The sequence below is a fragment of the Bombus affinis genome, unplaced genomic scaffold, assembly GCF_024516045.1.
Source record: "Bombus affinis isolate iyBomAffi1 unplaced genomic scaffold, iyBomAffi1.2 ctg00000275.1, whole genome shotgun sequence".
NCBI classification, from domain to species: domain Eukaryota; kingdom Metazoa; phylum Arthropoda; class Insecta; order Hymenoptera; family Apidae; genus Bombus; species Bombus affinis.
The window spans coordinates 76,914-100,076 of NW_026108965.1; the positions used below are offsets into that span (position 1 = coordinate 76,914).

At 33.6% G+C, this 23,163-nt stretch overlaps 1 protein-coding gene and 1 long non-coding RNA gene across 2 annotated transcripts in view; one reads left to right on the forward strand and one right to left on the reverse strand.

Annotated features, from left to right (window-relative positions):
- LOC126927834 (uncharacterized) overlaps positions 1-23,163 on the forward strand; it is a 95,721-nt gene that overhangs the window by 13,176 nt on the left and 59,382 nt on the right. The gene's annotated exons all lie outside the window — the stretch shown is intronic.
- On the reverse strand, positions 14,398-16,695 carry LOC126927839 (uncharacterized). The gene is made up of 3 exons (XR_007715964.1): positions 16,323-16,695; positions 15,614-16,207; positions 14,398-15,503 (listed from the first exon to the last, which is right to left on the reverse strand). It is a non-coding gene; the product is annotated as an uncharacterized LOC126927839 (long non-coding RNA).

Here is a 23,163-nt window from a genome sequence, read left to right on the forward strand (position 1 = left end):
TACGTCATCGGAAGTAAAATTACGTTAAGCGAATCAGCTAATCTATTTGAGCGATTCAATGGCTCGGTCTTCTCTTATGCGACTACCAAGTAGAAGATAAGTTCTTGGTTATATAACATTTTATAACATCCAAATTAACTTTTTTTTTTCTTTTTCTTTTTCTTTCTCTTTTTCTTTTGTTCCCCTTTTTCTATTTCTTTTTTTTCCTTTCTTTTTTTCTTTTTTTTCCCTTTATCTTTTTCTTTTTTTTTCCTTTCTCTTTTTCTTTTTTTTTCCTTTTTCTTTTTCTTTTTTTTTTTTACGTGGAGGACACCAAGCCACTTTTGAGGGGGGGGGGACGTGGCGTGGTAGTGAACATCCAAATTAACTGGGGCACTAATTAGCTGAAGCTTCTAGTCAAACCAGGTATCAGTCTTTGTACGCAAAGGCATTCATTACAATCGTTTATAGTTTGAAGAAACACCGTTACAAATTCGTGATATAAGAGAAAGCGATTCAAAGCTCGGATTCATTTGTTGGAACGACGCCGTGGGCAAAAGTAGATAATGGAAAACTTTCTTCCAAGACCAATTGATAGCGCTGACGTAATTAAAATGTGACGATATTGCCAGCGACGTTTCTCCAAATAGACGACTAACTTATTTACGAATTGCCGCAACACGATTGCCGCTGGTGATACGGTTAGTAATCACTTTATTGAATTTTCGCTTGACGTGACATCGTCGAGTTCCTAGAGAGATTCTTCTCCCTTGTAAAACTATGTTTCTGCAACGACTGTATTTGTTGAATTACCGTTCGTGAACAAGTCCTTCTCTTTATTACGTGTAATAGATTCTTCTTTTGAAGTTTTAAATTACATTGGTAATTTTCTATAATTTATTACTCGAATATGGTAATTTTTTCTTAAAAAGTTTGCTTTTTCTACAATTATTTTACTACAAAACCCATCAAAAACATGATGTATGTATATATACCCTCAAATATTATCGGTTTATTCTCAAGCTATAGTTCAATTTCGGAAATTGCCAATTAAAATCATAAAAAAAACACAGAAAGTTCGTTAAAATATGCGATTTTCCCATCAAGATATAGAATTTATTCGAGTAATATAGATTACAGTAGCGATGGTGACGGCAACGATGAATGGACTGATTCTTCGTGCGAAAATAAATTGGAAGCGCAGAACGATGCATTGTTTCAGGGAATATCGATTTTCAAGCATGGTTTTAAAGTACGTGTGCGCGTGACTAGGTTTGTTAATTAATGCCGCTCCCAGGTTTTCAATATATAAATGTGACACCTACATATCTTTAAGCTTAAAACAATTGGACTAACAATTTCATTAAATTTAAATCAATATTTATCTTTTTAAACGCAACAATATTTTTAATGACAACTTCACGTGTAAATCAAGTGCATACATATTCGATCGTTCTTGAAAACCTGATTCTCTGCGAAGAGAAAAAATCCTTGAATAAAGATTTGATCTACGTTTTATATGCTACGTTTTACATCCACCTCTTTTCAGATATACCCCTCTATTTAAAATCATAGATCGTCACACTCTATAGGTATTTCCCTGAAAAGGTTAAAGTCGTTTTGTATAAAAGCCAATTCAAAGGGGAAGGAAATTCTGCGAAAAATTCTTTCAGATTTCCCTATGTTTGAGCTCGAATCAAAGCAATCCTGTATAATAGGATAGGATGATAGGATGATTCTGTATTATTCCTTGTGTACTTTCTGTTCCTGTTATTTACAATAGGATGATTATGCGTTTAACTTCTCATAGAATCTCTCTGATTCCGTATGATATCGTCAGTGTTTTTGAAATATGTTATTGATGTCGTAACGTCAACCGTTTCCAGTGCAAATTCAATTTCGAATCGCAATTTCCATGTTTGCGTGGCAAAAGCGTAAAATCGATAACGCACGCAAACATGTCTTCTTTGCTAATGGCGTACTATAAATATAAATATTTGAATAAATATTGCGAATTTCATATTGCTAAAAGATTTATACTATTCGTTCGTAAATAATCGTCGGATCTATATTTAAGTGGAAACTGCTGCATTAGATCTCTTTTCTTACTTAAAATTATTTGGATTGGTAACTTGGATGTAGCATGTAATTTATTCTTCCTTTATAAATAGTGTACAGAAGATACCAATTCAAGGAAATGGAAGGAAAGTCTAAAAGCAAAGAAAATCTACAGGAAGATAAAACGTTCGAGCCTTGCCAGGCTATATAAGATGCTAAATAATTTCATTTTGACAATGGTCCTACATCCTACTATGCATAAATTTAATATTAATATCAGCAGGTTTCATGCCAAGTATTACATCTAACGTATAACCACAAGCCCTGGTTTTAAATGCCTTATAGTAACACCGAAAAGATTATTCAGTTGGATGTCTGACTCAACATCAATATTTTACTTAGAAGATAATACGTCGAGAGCATGTTGGTGGATGGAATGGGAGATGAATGAAGGCTTACTTCTGTAAAATACGTAAAATGGTAGTCGGAATGAATTTTGGCGCTTGGGGACAGAAAAAGAGCTGACTGACACTGTCATACACCTGAATTTATAAAATTTTGAAAATCGATGTAACCTTTGAACTTTATCGTATTCTGTTTCATAGCACAAATTATTCTTCCCGAAATGTACGTTTAGTGTTATAATATATTTGACCAACGGTTCTCAAATACTAGTTTTGCAAAAGCAATGGTGGAATTGGAGCAATTCTTTCTTCTTTCATTCTTTGAATGACCTGGATTTTCGAGTAGTCTAGTGACGATTGATCCGTACAATTAATCGATTTCTTTTTATTACACAAGTGCAAGAAATTCCGCTTTGAACGCAGATGTTGCAACATCGAATGCCTGAACCCCACAGAAGATCCGACCGCATTTAATGTCACTACCGTCGATGATTCACCCAGAAATGGTTCACTTCAGAACCATAGTCCCATATCTGGAAGCGTCAATCACTATGTGTCACATAGTCATATGTGGATGCTGAGCTTATTGATGGTAATTGTAATATTTTAATTTTTTTTATTCTATATTTTCGACTTCTTTTTTCGAGTAGAATCACCAATTTTCCGCTTGTACTATCAATTACCAACCAGCCCGTATGACAAAATTCTATTTTAAACACAAAACTCGCCATGAGTGGCTATTTTGTTTACGAAATTAAACGAATTTAATAAATGAAATGGCAAGGAAGGAACTACAAGTGACCGTCAAACTATTTTTATGCTTGAAAAGTAATTCGCGAAGTAATATAAAATAATACTACTGATTTGTGTCTCTTTCAGAACTTTTTCTTAATCTCTTGTTTTTTCCCTTCAAATTTATTATTTATTATTTATTCGGTGTCACGAAAACCGATTAAATATTGTCAGTTCTCGTTCAATTGTCACTTCAAAGTTGTTAGTTCAAAGGTTCTCATACATCATAAAGCAAGGGACCAAATCTTTAACTTATTACAAATTAAACCTTTTATTGTAATTACGAAAATTATGAAAGTCCCAAGCGAAACAAGTAGGGAACATGAACTGCTCAGCGAACCAAAGAACGGCTCAGTGACAAAATTAATAAAGTAAGGATCACAAATATTACAACATTACACTCTTACATCACATAATAGTTCTCTATACAAAAGATATATAGCGAATCGACTTTTCACAACGATAAGAATCAACAGAACCAATTAAGACCAGGCGAAACTCTCATAAGACAACAATATCAGAGGGATCAAATCAGCGATTTTAATCTATGTTACAAATTATAGTTATCAAGAAAAATTGCTCTTTTCACGAAAATTATGCTGATGACACACTCACAATGCATTTTATATTTGATAGTCGGATGTGCTCGTGGCCATCAGGAGTATAAAGACGACGTTTTTAGAAAATGACAGCGCTGTCGGGTTTTAAAAGCTTTTATTTTTTTATTCATCATTACGAAGATTGTGATGGAAGAACGTAATGGGGTAAAATCTGACTATTCCTTAATGAAGAATGCTTAAAGAGATTCTATAGAAAACGGTGATCGTTTCGTTGGGTAGTTCATTCGAATTTTGATCAGGATTATTGAGATAGAAGGGTCGAGAGCTTCGTGGAATATAAACTTTGACGCTTCGACGCTTCATCTCTTTTCAAACTCACCAGTCACAAACCATGGTTCACTGAATATATCTTTTTGGAAAATCCTTTTTGGATTTTCGTACGAGAAACATGGTATGTTTGACAAGGGATTTTCTTTTGAGGCAATTTAGAGTGACAAAAAGGTCTTTCTGTTAGGTAGCTTGACGAGAAAAATGTTTTATTAATAACGTAAATGGAACGAGTAGTTACGAATTTAAATAGAATATGACCAAATGGAATATATATCTTCTCTTCGACTTTCATAAGCTGAAAGCCCCGTATCTAAATTTTATCTTAATTATTTGAAGCAAAAAGTATGTTTTCTGAAACTTTCGTTTCTCGTGATGAGTACTTTATGATGCAATAAAAAATTTTGTCTGAAAATTATACTCAAGATCAATTTCATGATCCATTTTCTCTAACAGATCTCCATCTTCCACAGCTATAACAAATAATTTTTTCACACTCTATACATTTAACATCGATTATAATTCTGATAATTGAAACACCGAACATCAATGTGTTTATTCACTACGCCAACACAGATAACAATTAACATTGATATATAATATATATTTGACGATATATATCTGAAAGAATAGAAATTTCATTTAATCGACTATATGACCATACTCGGTTAAGTACCAACAACGACTATCTATCAACCTTATCTTACTTCCTCAAAGATATAGAAAGACTTTAAAAATTTCAGCCATGTGATTTGGTCCTTTAAAATTTAGAAGTAATATAACGATAAAATACCATCAAAACCTTTAAATTTAACGCACGAAAACATGTCTTCTTTGCTAATGGCGTACTATAAATATAAATATTTGAATAAATATTGCGAATTTCATATTGCTAAAAGATTTATACTATTCGTTCGTAAATAATCGTCGGATCTATATTTAAGTTGAAACTGTTGCATTAGATCTCTTTTCTTACTTAAAATTATTTGGATTGGTAACTTGGATGTAACATGTAATTTATTCTTCCTTTATAAATAGTATACAGAAGATACCAATTCAAAGAAAGTTCAGCAAACTGACAATATTTAATCGGTTTTCGTGACACCGAATAAATAATAAATAATAAATTTGAAGGGAAAAAACAAGAGATTAAGAAAAAATTCTGAAAAATTCTGACACAAATCAGTAGTATTATTTTATATTACTTCGCGAATTACTTTTCAAGCATAAAAATAGTTTGACGGTCACTTGTAGTTCCTTCCTTGCCATTTCATTTATTAAATTCGTTTAATTTCGTAAACAAAATAGCCACTCATGGCGAGTTTTGTGTTTAAAATAGAATTTTGTCATACGGGCTGGTTGGTAATTGATAGTACAAGCGGAAAATTGGTGATTCTACTCGAAAAAAGAAGTCGAAAATATAGAATAAAAAAAATTAAAATATTACAATTACCATCAATAAGCTCAGCATCCACATATGACTATGTGACACATAGTGATTGACGCTTCCAGATATGGGACTATGGTTCTGAAGTGAACCATTTCTGGGTGAATCATCGACGGTAGTGACATTAAATGCGGTCGGATCTTCTGTGGGGTTCAGGCATTCGATGTTGCAACATCTGCGTTCAAAGCGGAATTTCTTGCACTTGTGTAATAAAAAGAAATCGATTAATTGTACGGATCAATCGTCACTAGACTACTCGAAAATCCAGGTCATTCAAAGAATGAAAGAAGAAAGAATTGCTCCAATTCCACCATTGCTTTTGCAAAACTAGTATTTGAGAACCGTTGGTCAAATATATTATAACACTAAACGTACATTTCGGGAAGAATAATTTGTGCTATGAAACAGAATACGATAAAGTTCAAAGGTTACATCGATTTTCAAAATTTTATAAATTCAGGTGTATGACAGTGTCAGTCAGCTCTTTTTCTGTCCCCAAGCGCCAAAATTCATTCCGACTACCATTTTACGTATTTTACAGAAGTAAGCCTTCATTCATCTCCCATTCCATCCACCAACATGCTCTCGACGTATTATCTTCTAAGTAAAATATTGATGTTGAGTCAGACATCCAACTGAATAATCTTTTCGGTGTTACTATAAGGCATTTAAAACCAGGGCTTGTGGTTATACGTTAGATGTAATACTTGGCATGAAACCTGCTGATATTAATATTAAATTTATGCATAATAGGATGTAGGACCATTGTCAAAATGAAATTATTTAGCATCTTATATAGCCTGGCAAGGCTCGAACGTTTTATCTTCCTGTAGATTTTCTTTGCTTTTAGACTTTCCTTCCATTTCTTTGAATTGGTATCTTCTGTATACTATTTATAAAGGAAGAATAAATTACATGTTACATCCAAGTTACCAATCCAAATAATTTTAAGTAAGAAAAGAGATCTAATGCAACAGTTTCAACTTAAATATAGATCCGACGATTATTTACGAACGAATAGTATAAATCTTTTAGCAATATGAAATTCGCAATATTTATTCAAATATTTATATTTATAGTACGCCATTAGCAAAGAAGACATGTTTTCGTGCGTTAAATTTAAAGGTTTTGATGGTATTTTATCGTTATATTACTTCTAAATTTTAAAGGACCAAATCACATGGCTGAAATTTTTAAAGTCTTTCTATATCTTTGAGGAAGTAAGATAAGGTTGATAGATAGTCGTTGTTGGTACTTAACCGAGTATGGTCATATAGTCGATTAAATGAAATTTCTATTCTTTCAGATATATATCGTCAAATATATATTATATATCAATGTTAATTGTTATCTGTGTTGGCGTAGTGAATAAACACATTGATGTTCGGTGTTTCAATTATCAGAATTATAATCGATGTTAAATGTATAGAGTGTGAAAAAATTATTTGTTAGAGCTGTGGAAGATGGAGATCTGTTAGAGAAAATGGATCATGAAATTGATCTTGAGTATAATTTTCAGACAAAATTTTTTATTGCATCATAAAGTACTCATCACGAGAAACGAAAGTTTCAGAAAACCCCTGGATCGTAAATAATTCGTTCTTTTGAAAAAAGCTGTTTAAAATTTCTTATACTAATCCCTATACTAATTGTGTATACTAATTGTATTTAGTATATTATGTTATAAATAATGGTTAATATAAGTATCAAAATAAATAGACAACAATTAATTAGATAACATCGTAATAACATAATATAATATAATGGGCGTAATCATATACAGTAAAACTTAGAAAATATGCTCTGGATGAATTCGGTGAAAATTATCCTTTGTTCCGTGGTATATATAGGCAAAAACGAATGGTAGACCGCAGCATAATAGTTTCCAACCATCCACAATTGTTCTAATTCCTCACTCGACGTCTTTCATGTTCATTCATGTAGGAAAAAGTATGTTATCGTTTAATAATAAGCTTTTAAGCGTTTAATAACATCTCGTCGAGTAGAAATTCCACACGAAGCAGTGAGAAAAATAATATTTGAAGAAGATCTATGTTCTCAGCTTCGTCGTGTGCAAGAACTTTGTAGGATAGATTGTATCATGCGATGAAAATTTTATACTTGTAAGTTAAGAAAATTGGAACGAAAATTCACGTTGTCTCAAAGATATCTTGTTTTTGGATAGAAATAGTTACTTTACTAACAACATTCTCAATATTAAGGATATGAACATCTTTGATTTAATCAAAGCCGCTGGAATACGCTAGATATTTCATATCTGACTTAAACATGTACTGCGACGAGCGAAAAAAGTAAACACATAAATGTAAAAGACTAATTTTTCAAGTGATCGGTAAAGATTAGGTAACAGTAACTACAAGTTATTATTAACGAAATGTAATAATTAATTTTCATTAACATTAATAATGTACAAAACATTTTACAAAAATGGACATCTCAAACCATGTTTACAGTTTTGCACATTAATTATACTCGTCGAATCAAGGTTTCAACATAGGTATTTCGTCCACTAGTACTACTTCACGTTTATTATATCCAATAGAATTAACTACTATTTAGGTAAATTATTTTGTGGAATGGTCAAATAATGCTCTTTTCTCATTATACCTTCGACATTCGCTTTCTACATAAAATCAACGGGCTGTGTTTACACTTTTGCTTGTCACGGCGTATCAAGGAAGATTGAAATGTAAAGTAATTCGCACAAAAAAGTAGATATTAGTATTGATGTTATTGTATTCCATATTTGACCTTAAAATATGAATAAAATCAGTCTAAGTATTAATGAAATTTCAAACATTTTTTCTAAAACAACGGAACTTTCCTTTCTAATGAGCACTATATGATGCAATAGAAAAACAATTTGACACTGAAAATTGTGGTCAAGATCAATTTTGCGCTACACTTATTTAACCAATTTTCATCAAATCGAAGGTGTAGAATGGCTTGAAAAAAATACCGCGATAAATACTTTTTTGACACTTTGTACAAAGGTGTATATCAATGTGTATATCGATACACATACTCTGTATGTGCATATCCGTGGTATATATATCCGTTTTTCGAAGCAAAATGTCATCTACCTGTTCAAAAGAGCAAAGCAAAAACATTACATAGAGGGTTTGTTACTGTTAACACTCTCTATTTCCGTGCGTAAAGTATCCAACCAGATATCCAGGAACAGCTTTCAGGGAACGAGATTGAATATTTGATCGAATATATTTAATATGGCAATGTTACGTATAACAATATACGTATGGAATTTTAAAAGTCACGAGGGTTGCAGCGGACTCAATTTTAATGTACATTAAACATTTTGCTCATTGATGACCTTACCTTAATTTTTTTCTCCTTCCTCACTTTCTTCTCCTATGCGAGTGACACAGCAAGATTGATAGTAACAAGCGATTTCATTAAAACACAATCTCCTTTTCCATTTGATGAACACGATACGAGACGAGGGAATGATTTAGGAACACGACTTTCGAGCGGTTTCAACAACTATTAAGTTTCATTTATAGCAACGAACACTGCCAAAGACGTAATCAATAAGATTCGCGTAGGTGCCGTAGATGACGTAGATGAAAAAACGTAGATCAAACGTAAATGACGAAATTATACATTAATTTATTTTAACGCGTTAAAATTACGCTAATGACAGTTGTTCCATTCAATTTGTTCACATATTTGAGCCCTATATGGAACAAAGTGAACGGAACATCTGCAAACGTGTTAACCGGACAACGACGAATTTTCACATCTACTCCACGAAGCTTCACATATATCAATGACCACTACCGTAGTCATGGTCAAACATAGATGACGAAGTTATGTATTGATTCACTTTAACACGTTCAGATTACGCTAGTGACACTTGCGCAGTACTATTTGTTCATATATTTAAGCCCTATATGCAACAAAGTGAACGTAGCATCAGCAAGCGTGTTAATTGGACAACCACGAATTTTCACATATATTGCACGAAGATTCGTATATAACAATGATCACTGCCATAATCATGGTCAAACGTAGATGACGAGATTATGCATTAATTCACTTTAAAAATTACGCTAGTGACACTTGCGCAGTACTATTTGTTCATATATTTAAGCCCTATATGCAACAAAGTGAACGTAGCATCAGCAAGCGTATTAATTGGACAACCACGAATTTTCACATATATTGCACGAAGATTCGTATATAACAATGATCACTGCCATAATCATGGTCAAACGTAGATGACGAGATTATGCATTAATTCACTTTAAAAATTACGCTAGTGACACTTGCGCAGTACTATTTGTTCATATATTTAAGCCCTATATGCAACAAAGTGAACGTAGCATCTGCAAGCGTGTTAATTGGACAACGACGAATTTCGTTTCGCAAACACCGACACGTGATACATTTTGAAGTTACGTGGACGCGAGAGTAATTCGTTCCCTTAAATTGCTCAATTTCCATTTCTTTCGCCATGTATATTCGAGTATTGCATTTGAATTGCAGAGCAGTGGGAAGTAACGGCGCACGTCGTTGATATATCGACAGGAACATGAATTCTTTTTTCATAGGATGAATACTTTTTTCATCGAATTATTAAACCGAATCAAGTTTTCAAATCCAATCATTTAATTTCATCGTTTTACATCGAACGTTTCAATCTTTTTTCTTTTAAATACCTTACCTATATTTCATCTCGTTGAATATTCCATATTTTTAATGCTACTACCACTTATTGGTAATTTCAAATATGTAATTATCGTTCTGAAGTTAGAAATTCGAAATAACATTCGTCAGTATATGATTCTACGTTTTATATAGAGTAATAAAAATGATACAATGAGTTTCGGTAAATAACCAATAAAAATTTTTGTTCCTTTTTCTTTTTCTTTTTTTTTTTTTTTTTTTTTGGTTTTATGTATCCAAGGTCGAGAATAAACTATGTGCACGTTTCTTGTATTCGTTTCTTGTATTTTTATGAGGAATTCAGTCTTTTTACGCCACAAGAGTCTCAACGTTTTCGTTTTCACGCCTACGTTACGCTCGTTAAACACGTTCCAACAAGACCATGAATAAGGATAACAGCTTTAATGTTTTCACATGTTTGACACAATGTTTCACACAAAAACGTAGACTAAGAAGCATATGGCAGACCCATAGAACACCGGAGGACAAACGCAAACTAAACAACGCAACTAGAAAACTATCCTAAACTATAAAAAACTACAATAATGACCGTTTTCACAAATATCTCGCCAGCTTGTCCCCCACAGCCGACTCCAACTACTCACTATGGAAGGCCTCCAGGAAACTCACGCGCCTCCCACAAATAATACCTCCAATCCGCCGTCCGCAGGGTGGATGGGCGCGTAGCCCTATAGAAAAAGCCAACCTATTTGCCAAACACTTGACTGAAGTATTCCAACTCCATTCCTCCATAGCTGCAGCGGACGTTACCGAATATCTGCACACTCCCTTCCAAATGTCCCCTCCTATTGAACCCTTCACTTCTTCAGAGATCATAGAAGCAATCAGTCGCCTAAACCCCAAGAAAGCAGCAGGTCACGACCTAATAGGAAATAAAGCAATCAAGGAACTTCCGATAAAAGGGATTGCACTCATCGCATCAATCTTTAACGCTATCCTCCGCCTTCAACACTTTCCCTAGGCTTGGAAAATCCCACTGATCACCCTCATCCCTAATCCCGGTAAACCAATATATGAAACCAGCTTCTATCGCCCAATCAGTCTTTTACCTACCCTGTCTAAACTATTCGAGAGGATGCTCACGAATCGTCTCCTTCCACTCCTAGAAGAATTGAAAACACTCCCAGACCACCAATTCGGCTTCCGAAAACAACACTCAACAGTAGAGCAAATCCACCGCATAACCCACATGATCAGCCAAACCCTTGAAAAGAAAAAATACTGCTCAGCGGTATTCCTAGACATCCAACAGGCATTCGACAAAGTATGGCATAAAGGGCTACTCTACAAGCTCAAAAAGATCCTACCTCATCCATACTACTCCATCTTAAAATCCTACCTAACCAACAGACAATTCATAGTTAAATGTCTAGGCGCCACTTCCGCAACATTCCCAATAGAATCCGGCATACCCCAAGGTAGTGTCCTCGGACCCCTACTGTTTTCCATCTACACTGCCGACTTACCTATAGCAAACGAGGTAACAATAGCAACATTTGCCGACGACATAGCACTATTAGCTACCCACGCAGACCCGGCAATTGCCTCATCCACTCTCCAGCGAAGTATCGACACCATGGAAAAGTGGTTCCAAAAATGGGGTTTCAAAATAAACGAAAAAAAATCCTCTCATGTAACCTTCACGCTCCGAAAACAAACCTGCCCCCAGGTCACCATTAACAACACAATAATCCCAAGCAAGGACTCCGTAAGATACATGGGCATGACCCTGGACAGGAGGCTAACTTGGAAAAAACATATCTCAGAAAAAACAAAGCAACTAAAGGAAAAATTAAGAAAATTCTATTGGTTCACGGGCCGACGCTCCAAACTAAACATACAGAACAAAATAATCCTCTACAAGGCCGTAATAAAACCTGTCTGGACCTATGGAATCCAACTATGGGGAACAGCAAGTAATTCCAACATTGAAATACTCCAACGCTTCCAATCGAAAACGCTAAGATCCCTATCAAATGCACCCTGGTATGTTACCAACGAAACAATCCACCGTGACATCAAGATACCTACAGTCAAAGATGAAATACACAAGTCCAGAAGCAGATATAACACAAGAGTCAACAACCACCACAACCCACTAGTCACCCAACTACTGGACACGACGGACGGATCTACATTTATCATATTTTATATAAAATTAGAAGGGACCTTTAAAAAATTGCATGCAACAACACACTTACAGGTACTCTTGAATTAGTTTTTCTACATGTCCGATTATGTCTTTATATGTATATGTCAATTCAAATTTATTTTCTTAAATGTCCCTTAATGAAAAACTAACACTTCATATTAACTTTGAACTTTTGAGTTCTTAGAATATTCTGATTTAGTCACTGGCTGTACCATAAATTCATTTACAGATATTATATTTCCACCAAGAGCTAGTTTTATTATGAGCCTTCCTGCATCATCATCGAATCCTTCTATTTGACCATAATTATTACTTTGTTCTCCAGCTATAATTTTCACAAATGTTCCTTTCTCGATTTTAACTTCTTCCTCTTCTTTTTTGAAATCTGTATTTTTCTTCTGCAATGCTACTTTGTCTGCTCCAAGACCCATACCTTTTGGTCGTAATTCTGGTATGACAGCTGCTACTAATCTGTAATAGTTAGAATAAACGATTGTGAAATAAAAAATGATGTTCTCTGTTTACTTTCCAATAAGTGATGTATTAAATACATATAATTAATTTAATCCAGAGTAAAATTCATACTTTTCATTTCAACCAATTCCCTTTCCTGGTTGCCATCCCATTCCCCTTAACATTGCTACACCAAAAGCATCAATAGGAATTTTTTCATAATCTTCTAACGTAGACTGAAAAATACAAAACGATATTTATAATATGCAAATGTAATACATCTGTGCATTGCACATCAATATGTTGATAACGTACCTGTTCTTTGCCTCTTAATGATTCATCTTCTACTAAAGGTAAAGTTAAATCATTTGTTTTAGTTTCATATTTATTCTTTGACTTAAGTTCCCCAATGATTTCTTTAGTCGCTTGCTCTTCTAAAGTAACAACTTTATTTTCACTATCTTCAACTGGCTCTTTCTTTATTGATATTATTGGCGATGTTTTTCCATTAGATAGCTTTGATTTTGCCTCGTTAACACTAGCGTCTCCTACCTTTTCCTTATCTGCCTTCGGAAGGAAAATGTCTGCATCTATTTTATTAAGAATTCTATCATGCCAGGTTTTTGAACCTAGTAATGGAATAATTAGAGGTTCATCTTTTTTTTCTTCCTCATTGAAATAAAAAAATTGTTTTCAAATATATATATTCCGCTATTGGTGATTTTTATAGGTTAGGTTGAGGTTATATGTTTCTTGATTATAAATTTTACTTTTTGAACTCACCCTATTACTTTAATACCTTTCTCATCAAGGCATTCAATGTAATCAACTTTCTTTTTTTCTTGTGGAATAGCATTTTTTAACACAGGTTTCTTAATAGATTTCGCAAAACCGAAGGAAATCTTCTTTCCTTCTTCTGCCATTTATTTGTTATTTTAACACTGACTTATAGATCAATACACATGTATATACTAGACATAAAGATTGATGTCACTTGAATCTACGTACATGAATCTGATATCTTATTATACTTTATTAATCTACTCAAAATTACTTGCACATTACTAAAATTTCATTCCGACAATGTATCAAGCGTCTGAATAAGTGACATTAAAGTAAACATATATCAAAGAGGAAATAAGAAGAACTGACGCCTATGGTTTTCTATGTTACAGAGCTAGTGCTGCATCATACGGCCAAATGCCGAAGGTGGCTTATGCTAGTATATACCTGCCTATACGTTTCAATGAGAAAATCGATATTATGTGTTCATGTGAAAATTCACATTTCCCTAGGAGCTGTATTTTGATAGATTTAAGCTTCTAATGGAGCATTTTAAACGTATAGAGTATACTATGAAGTAGATAGTAGTGCGGATCATTTTATATTCATAGAAAGTTTGAATGTATAGAAATGTACAAAATGCTCATGATATGCAAAAATATGCAAAATATTCAAAGTAAACCAATCATCAAAAAGTTTAGAAGGTGAAACAAATTTCTTTAATAACACCTAGATTAATTTTTATTTGTTAACAATCCCATATATAACCATAGCTTTCGCCCGGCGCATATACGCGCCCATACATGCGTTAATAAGATAAGAGGAAATAAAAGACAGATTATCGATAAAATACACTAACACATATGTAATACGTGGAGATATTACCACTCAGATTACACATATTATATATTATAAGGGAAGATGTATACCACGTATACATATATGTAGAACGAACATTTCAAACTTGTTTATAACGCGTGCGCACACATACATGCACGCACACGAACAATTTTTCGAACGATAATTATATTAATGATATATATTATGATAACCATTTATATTTTTTAAAATATGTTCTTATGGCATACATATTTATTCCACGCTTCATATCTATCCACATCCGTAACTGTAGGTGACATTGTTTTTTAACAATTTTGCTATTATTTCATAATTCTTTAATTCATATTTCAAAGTCGTAACAGATGTTTCTTTTTTTTTTTTTTTTTTCAAGTTTTTCCCATATTGGACTTATTTCGAGCAGCCATGCTTGCTTACAAAGCAATTTTATATCCACGCAAGAATATTTTTCAGTAGATTTTATTATGTGGTTTACAACATCCATATTCTCTAATAACTGGTTGCTAAGGTATAATTTGAACATACCAAGTCGAGTAACTTCATTTGGTAATGATACGTATATTTTCTTTTCAAGGCATCTGCGTAAAGCTGCATCAATGTCCCTAATAATATATTTACAATAAATATTATTGTTCTGTTATATTAATAATAACAAAGGAATATTCCGCACAACACAATAATTAAGATTAAGATAATGAATAATTATGATATTAAGATATTTTCTACTTAGAAAACATTGAAATAGCGTGATATACATAGTAAGGGCAATTAGTTGCAGCCAAAAGAACTACATTAGAATTTTCGTTAGATACTAATCCATCCAATCTAGAAAGAAGTTCTGATCTGAATCTCTTTGCAGGTTCAGACAATGTACAGTTTACTCCTTTATTTGTGCCTATCCAGTCAATCTCGTCGATAAAAATAATTGTAGGCGAAAAATTATAGGCAAGTTCAAATAAAACCTGTTCAGTTTAACAAATGTATTAATGTAACTATTCTATTTATATATGATTATTATTATATATGATATATTCCAGAATCTCTTCTTCATAGACAAAGGAAATCAACTTACACGGATATACTTCTCGGAATCACCTCTCCATTTGCTCACCAATGAGCTGGCCGTTATGTTAAAAAAGGTGCATTGACATTCCAGGGAGAAAATGGGCCTTTAAAAAAGATAAGGTACTTGAGGAGATACACAATGGCCTCCTTAATAGCAGATTTACATTCCTCTAGGCCTACGATGTTGTCCCAATATACATTTAATTTTGTCAGTATGATTTCCTACGACAATACAAAGATGAAATGGCGCATAATCTCCGTATTAATTTCCGTAAGTGTTATGTAATTCGTTATTTAAAGCTTTACTGAAATCAGTATTTACAATACGTATATTAATCGAAAATAACTTACGCATGAAATGTCTTCAATAATCTTCCATAATTCCAGATTGTCTATATAAAGCTTCTGAGCCTATTTTGATATCTTTGATTGCGTGGATTGTTCCATTAAGATGTTAAATAGCTCTCCTCTTCTGATGAAGATTCATCGCTTTCATTGGCGAAAATTGATGTCAATGTCATTGCGAGATTAATATCATCCGTAGCGTCACCCGTCATCTTCTGTTGTACATTCCTCCCTTTCACAGACTCACTTCTCGTTTCTTTAATAACAGATTTGACACGTTTTACTACTTCTTCGAAGATTGAATGATATTGTAATCGATACGTTGAATACGTTGAGAACGTTGAATAGTGTTAAATAATTTAAATTCTTACACTTTGTTCGCATTTGTCATTTCCCTCGTCTTTATTTCCTTTTCAGTTATTTTCTTGCACAATATAGGATATTTTTGGAATTTCATCTTGTAATAATAATTTTCATATTCTGTAAGAATAATTTCCAAATCGACGTTGTCGCAGACTCGATATTTCCGAGGTAGACGAGCTTCCCGGATTAATACATCGCTAATGTCTACATATCTAAAAAATATAATTTTTAATTCATTGAACAAATTTTATGCTATGAGTACACACTATACGATAATCATCAATTAACTGTTTTATTTCTAGGTAAGACAGACAAAAAGAATGTACTGTCTATTTATTATTATATAAATCCTCGGCGATAATTTTTTGCCTTCTGCCTTTTAATTTCTAATTTTTAAAGTTTGAATTTAAATATATTTTCATTTATAACTAGTTAATCTACGTTATCGATTGAGTTACTCTATAACTACTGAGTTACCGATGTCGATTTTCAAATTTTGGTTCCTTCCCCTCTTTCCGCACTAATTTCTATTTCGATTGGTCGCCGATATTATTCGAAAAAATTGCAACTAAGAAGATATCTAAATATATACACATAATATAAATATATAAACATAATTTTGTTATCTACTATCTTGATACGTGCAAAGATAAATCTTAATGATATATAATACAGCGTAAATGGTTATAAATAATTAATTATTGACAATAATTATAAGAATTATCGAAAGAAAAAATCATAGATACTATGTGCGAGTGTAAAATATCACAAAAAATGAACAACAATTGTGAAAAACGCAATATGGCAAATCAATGACAAAACACACTCATGACTGTCATGGAAGTTCCAAAGTCTTTTCGCAAATTATGAGATATCTTATTTGTGGTACCTTGCAGCGATAAATCACCGTTCATTGTAATAGTTTTAAATGTGATAATGATATCCTTGTATTGACTATCGTTTTTCGATAGTTACGAGAATTTTCGTTTATTACTTTGAGACAATCCGTCACTTCCTTTCTCTTATAAAGTTTCCCTTCAACTCCGTTGAAAACTGAGCATCAAACAGGAGACGAACGATTTGTTGTCATGGCAATGTTAGTTCACACGTAAGCAGGGTGCGAATATAATGATGGAATAGTCGAATCCTGTCTACTGTATAGTAAGATGGATGCGACATGGAAATAGAAAGAGAAGGCTGTATATAAGCATTTTCTGTCCTTGTTTAATCAGGCATGCACACTAGTGGACACTGACGGCGCTCGTTTACCGTTGTTACACATTTCCGGTACAAGTACGCGGGCATTAGAGAAGGACGGAACGGTCTCTCTCTTTACCCCTATATCGCGTTTTTAGTTCGCTCACGCGCTCTGTACTTATATCTATTACATTTCCACCATAAGCAGCGGCCGTGCAGTGACTTACAAAAGTTTCGAACTCGCGGACGTTTAATCACGTTCCCTACTCCGAAGGGGTAAGTACAAAGTTGCTCGTCTCAGTACTCTTGTTAGAAGTTTTATCATCTTTTTCATTTCGTGGCTACAAGTTTCCCAGGAAATTCTTATCGTTTTACAAGGGCTGTGGGACACAGTGACGTCAGCTATCGATCATATACGCGAATTTGTTGTAAATTAATTAGGAGAATATCTGGAGTTGTTTATCGTTGCCAGCTGTAAAATATTAGAATTTTTCATTCATAATTGTCATATTTTCGACTCTTCCGTTGCCAAGACCATCTTGAAAGATTTTTGGTATGTTCCATCACCCTTGTTAAAAGTGTGCCCATTGGTTAGCTATATTGATTTTAAAAACCAATACGTATATCAAGTTTATTATTTAACAGAAACAAAGAAATTCGTTTTATTAACGAATTTTCGATGTTTCTTCTCAATTTCCTTTAGCATCGAACGAAGAACATTATTTGATCAAACGTTTCATCGTTCAGATTATATTTCGTTTAAAAAGATTGAAATTGATATTGAGATAAAATCAAAAAGTATCCGTTGTTCTCGAACATTCTAGTATTCCTTCGCCGCCCGGGAGAAAGACAGGTATGAAGAAAGAGGATATTTTTTTTTATTAACTTTTTAATATTGATATTTCGACAAATATTGACGTGTGCAGTGAGAAAATCGAGTGAAATTTTCAATAATATCGTTTTAATAATTTGTGAAACGAATTAGTTTGGTTTTTTCCATTTTTATTAGTTTCCGTCAGTGCTGATTGACGCGCCACTCCAGTTTCCATTTCCGTTTCTCGAAATTTCCTACGTCCTTGGTCTTTGGGACTCTTTGCCCAGGTAACTGCATTGCTTCTGGGTACGTCTCACCGTTCGGGTCTCTCGAGCTTTCGGTGTCAGTTGTTACCGTTGAAGGAAGAGAAGCTAGTGACGGATATTATCGGATAAATCGTTTATTCTGGAAAAGTTCGAGTAAGTTCGTTCTGTTTGAATAAATCAAGACATAGATCAATTTTTATCGTATCATCGTGATTCGCCATGTCGTACGTTTGGTTTCGGGATACCATATGTTTTTAATTTGGTACTTTTAATTTGACATTTTACGCCTATAATCGTGACAGGAAGATACTTTCAGTGAATTATAAATATTTTAAATTATAAATTATAAATATTTGTTATAAATTACAATCATACTACGGGGAAAAGTGAAACATATGTTTTCTTGTGGAACGATTCATGTGATAGTAAATTATTCGAAGCATAATAATGCAATTATTTCTGTGTTATTGCTTTATCGAAGCATAATAAAGCATTAAACATCTATACGGTAACATTTACGGACGAATATTGGGGTAATATTATCGCGTCGCTTTAATCTGGCATTTAATGCTTTGATTGCGGTCTTTGAAATGGCATCACAGATGCTGGTATAATATCACACGAAAAAGGAAGGACCACCAAGTGCACCAGTGCGTTGCAGCCATCGGGGGTGGCTTTGACGCCGGTGCCGAGGAGAGGCGCAGAACGTGTTCGATCGACCCGCGAACGCAGCCCGTGCTCGTACTGCGACAGAGTTCGTTTCAGTTAGTCTCAGTCGCTGTTTGCCCGTCGACAGCGTATAGTCGCGCCGGCCAACGATTATTTTTTTCTTTTTTTGTTTCTCGATAATTCTCTCGCAACGTTCTATACGTACACGTTCTATACGTACACCATCAGTTTATCGCGTGATCATTGTTCCCGCTTCCCCTACCTTTTGTCACGTCCTTCAAAGAAGATTTCCCTTCAGTTTTTTGTTGTTTGGGGAAAATTCATCGCTCGGACACATGGATTTATCGACACGACGGTTTATCGAGGCATCAGCGTGATGTACTTTTCAAGTTTCATATTTTCTCTATGATACTTTCTAAGGAGAATTTAGAATTCGAAAGATATCAATTTCCAGGAAATATAGGTCTTTATGAGACCATCGATAGGTTTGAATTTAATTAACTCTCTTATAATTGGTATTTCAATTTTTTAATTCCTTAAATTTAGCTTTCTTTAGACGATATAACGCGGGCATTTTATGATATATCCAATATATTCGTATATATTTTACTTTATACATTCGATAAATTTCCTTGGTTGGCCGGCCTGCAACCCACATACGGCACTTAATAAAAATTTGTTTCGTTAGAGGTCGGTGTTTGTTCATCTTCGTCATAAAAATGTCATGACGTCATATCATATCACAAGGGTTCTTCTGAAAGCTAGATATTCGATAACAAGATTAATGGTCTTCGGTAGCTTGCAATGTCAAGCTTTGAACTGGCGGGATCGCCTTGCTGTCAAATCGCCATTCAGCAGCGACCATATTCTTTAACTACGTTCAAGACGTATATCACGCTACAGGAACCATCAAAGGAGGATAATTGCAAGTTAGTTGCCCCTTAGAAACGAGACAGTTGGTTGTTACTTGTTATCCGTAGTTGGTAGTTGTTCTCCTTAGTCGCCACATATTATAAAGACGACATTCATAGTCACCAGTTGCCTTCGCTAATAGTTTCTTGTTGTCTGTAGTTAGTTCTCGTCATCGCTATGTATTCCATCAACCACGTAAAATTTAACATATAGGATTTTATTCTTTTTTATTCTTTCTGTAGGAAGATTCTTTAAGTAATATGAATTTAAGTAACTATTTTATGATACAATAAAGTGGAAAAACGATTATTTTACGTAACGTAATGTTTTAAAGAACATTGAATTTAAAGGATTCAGATAGATATCTTAAACGTAATTAAACCCTCCATATCGTAACAAATTAAAAGAAATTGCGCAAGAAAGTACAAATACATTTAATGCATAAAACATATATTTAAAATCCAAATGTAGGCGTTGACGCGTGCGTGCTACATGTTCGAAACGTTCGTTACATCCGCGATAAAATTTGTAACGACGAAGAAGCTTAACATATGGTGTGCTTCAAGACGATAGTAAAAAGTGTTGGCGGATTTTTCGAAATTTCTTCCATTCTTAATAAAAATATATTGTATAAATATAGTAAGATTTTTCAAATTTAAATAGTTATAATGATTTGAAACTTTACAATCGTACGGTTCTGTTTTATCCTTTGAATATACCTGTCATTTTCATATCTCCTTTTAACTAAACTAAATATTTGGAAATCCTATAATTTGTACACTTCTATTTGTGAATAAGATCGATGAAATTAACGCGTAACTATGCTTTCAATAATGGCTTCGATGTATTGCTCACCATTATGGCGGATTAACGTCTCTAAGTGATCGACCTTAATCACTAAATGGCAGCCGCGATTCAGTGGTAGAGCCTTACACATGACGGACATTGCAAGCGCTTGTAAGACGTCTATCGTGAAACGTTTCCAATAGCATCGATTACGACGACGGTGAAATCCGAATAGAAATATATATCGCGTATCGCTTCAGTCTGACATGTCTTAAAATAGAATCACAATTTTTCGTTCTTAAATAAAAAAAAAAAAAAAAATAAGAAAAAAGAAAAAAAAGTCTATAAAAATTATATGCAAATAAAATAGATAAATGGATAAATGGTTGTACAAATTTATAAAACAGATATTACAAATATACGTAAATAAATTATATATTTATAAGTTGTTTGTTTAAATATCTGTTTGTTTAAATAAATAAAAGGGATATTTACGACTTACAATGAACGTAGTCCTGTTTTTAGTTTTAAACAAAGCAAAAACGGATAACAACTTTTTAAAATGTAAAACTCAACGCAACAGTGGTTTGTTTTAATTAATCAATAACGTTCAAAGTTAATTAATTTAGAGTGGTTTGTACATTTTGTATGCTCGCCGTATTTTAACGTTTGATGTGTAACGTTTGATGTAGTACTTGATGCCCGAAAAATCGAAAAATAATTAAATTTGATCGTTTCGTCGAATTTACAAGTGTGTATATTCGTGTGAAATCCTATGTGCTTGTGTATGCTGATGTGAAAGGCGGTAATATATTTTTCTTTTTTCGATTATTGTTGTCAACTTTTGTGTGGAATAAATCAATTCCGTGAATAGAAGTGCAATCAATACAGCTTACTATGAAATGATAGCACAACAACAGTACATATCGCCATTGACGTCAGCTTCACAAAATTTCTCGAGTATCGAGGTCGTCCATTTGGTTCATGAATTTATTTCCAAAATCCCACAAGCACGAATATCTTATGGAAATCCACTGTATTTCCACTGTAATTTTTAATAATCAGATTCCATATTGTATGCTACGATTCGAGGAAAATCCGCAGCTAATTATTATCTTTGCTGCCTTTAAATACCATAAATAGTCGTCCGTAAATTTTAAAAGATTTTCTGTGCCATACTTATATTGTGTATTTTAGTCTTAAGGTGCGGGTCGTGTTCAATTAATCGAAAGTGATGAAACTGTAATGGGTCACGATAGTCAAATATTAAAAATGGTCTCGTTGGCTACATTTAAAATCTTTACGAGATATATATGCATAGTACGTTGCTACTAGCAACGGGTAGCGATGAGCAATAGAGAACAGTACCTTCCTTATCTCGTCGTGATTATGTACATACCAGTAATGCACAGTACTCGTACTGAATATCTTACAACATCTACATAGATTTTCAGATTTGTTTCGAATATTACCAGCATAACCATGATAGTAGAATTCTGTTACAGTATTAATTCTATAGTGCCGTTATGCATAATACAGCCCTAAAATGTTTCTACAAATATACGAATATTTTCGTCAGCTACTATATTCCAACCATGGCTTATTATGAAAGGAAATATATAACGAAATTACTTGTTTTTTTAGACTAAATTAGTTTAATTTGAATAATTTTAGTAATTGTGTAGGATCGAACAACAACTTATCATTAGCTTCACTCGAGACTTGATTGCACGTAGCAACGTAATTGCGTTGGAACTGAGGGTAGAAAACAATGTCAACCGTTAGACGCGTCTGTCTGGCGAATGTGTAACGCGTGAATAATAGATGGCGGCAATCACGTGAACCCTACTTATAGCTGTTTCGGCTTATATCGTAGCATTCAACCTAGGGTAAAACGATAGGGATCATTAGAAGTTGAAAGGCCGGCTGATCAGCCTCATTTTGTTCCATTTTTTAATCAAGCGATGAATCGACAAATTGTACAGATTTCGATGGTTATCACAGTTCTCTGGGAATTTTCAAGCGCGGTTCGTCGAATTTAGTCGGATTGGCTACAGACTCTTTTACGAGCAGCTTGAAACTCGATCTAGTTTCGAGAAAATGAAAAATTCGTTTTATCTCTTTGCTTCCCTGTTCCTTCCTTCCTCTTTTTTTTGCTTTTTACATTGCGTTAAGACCGGCTAAATAATATTGATTGCCATGGAC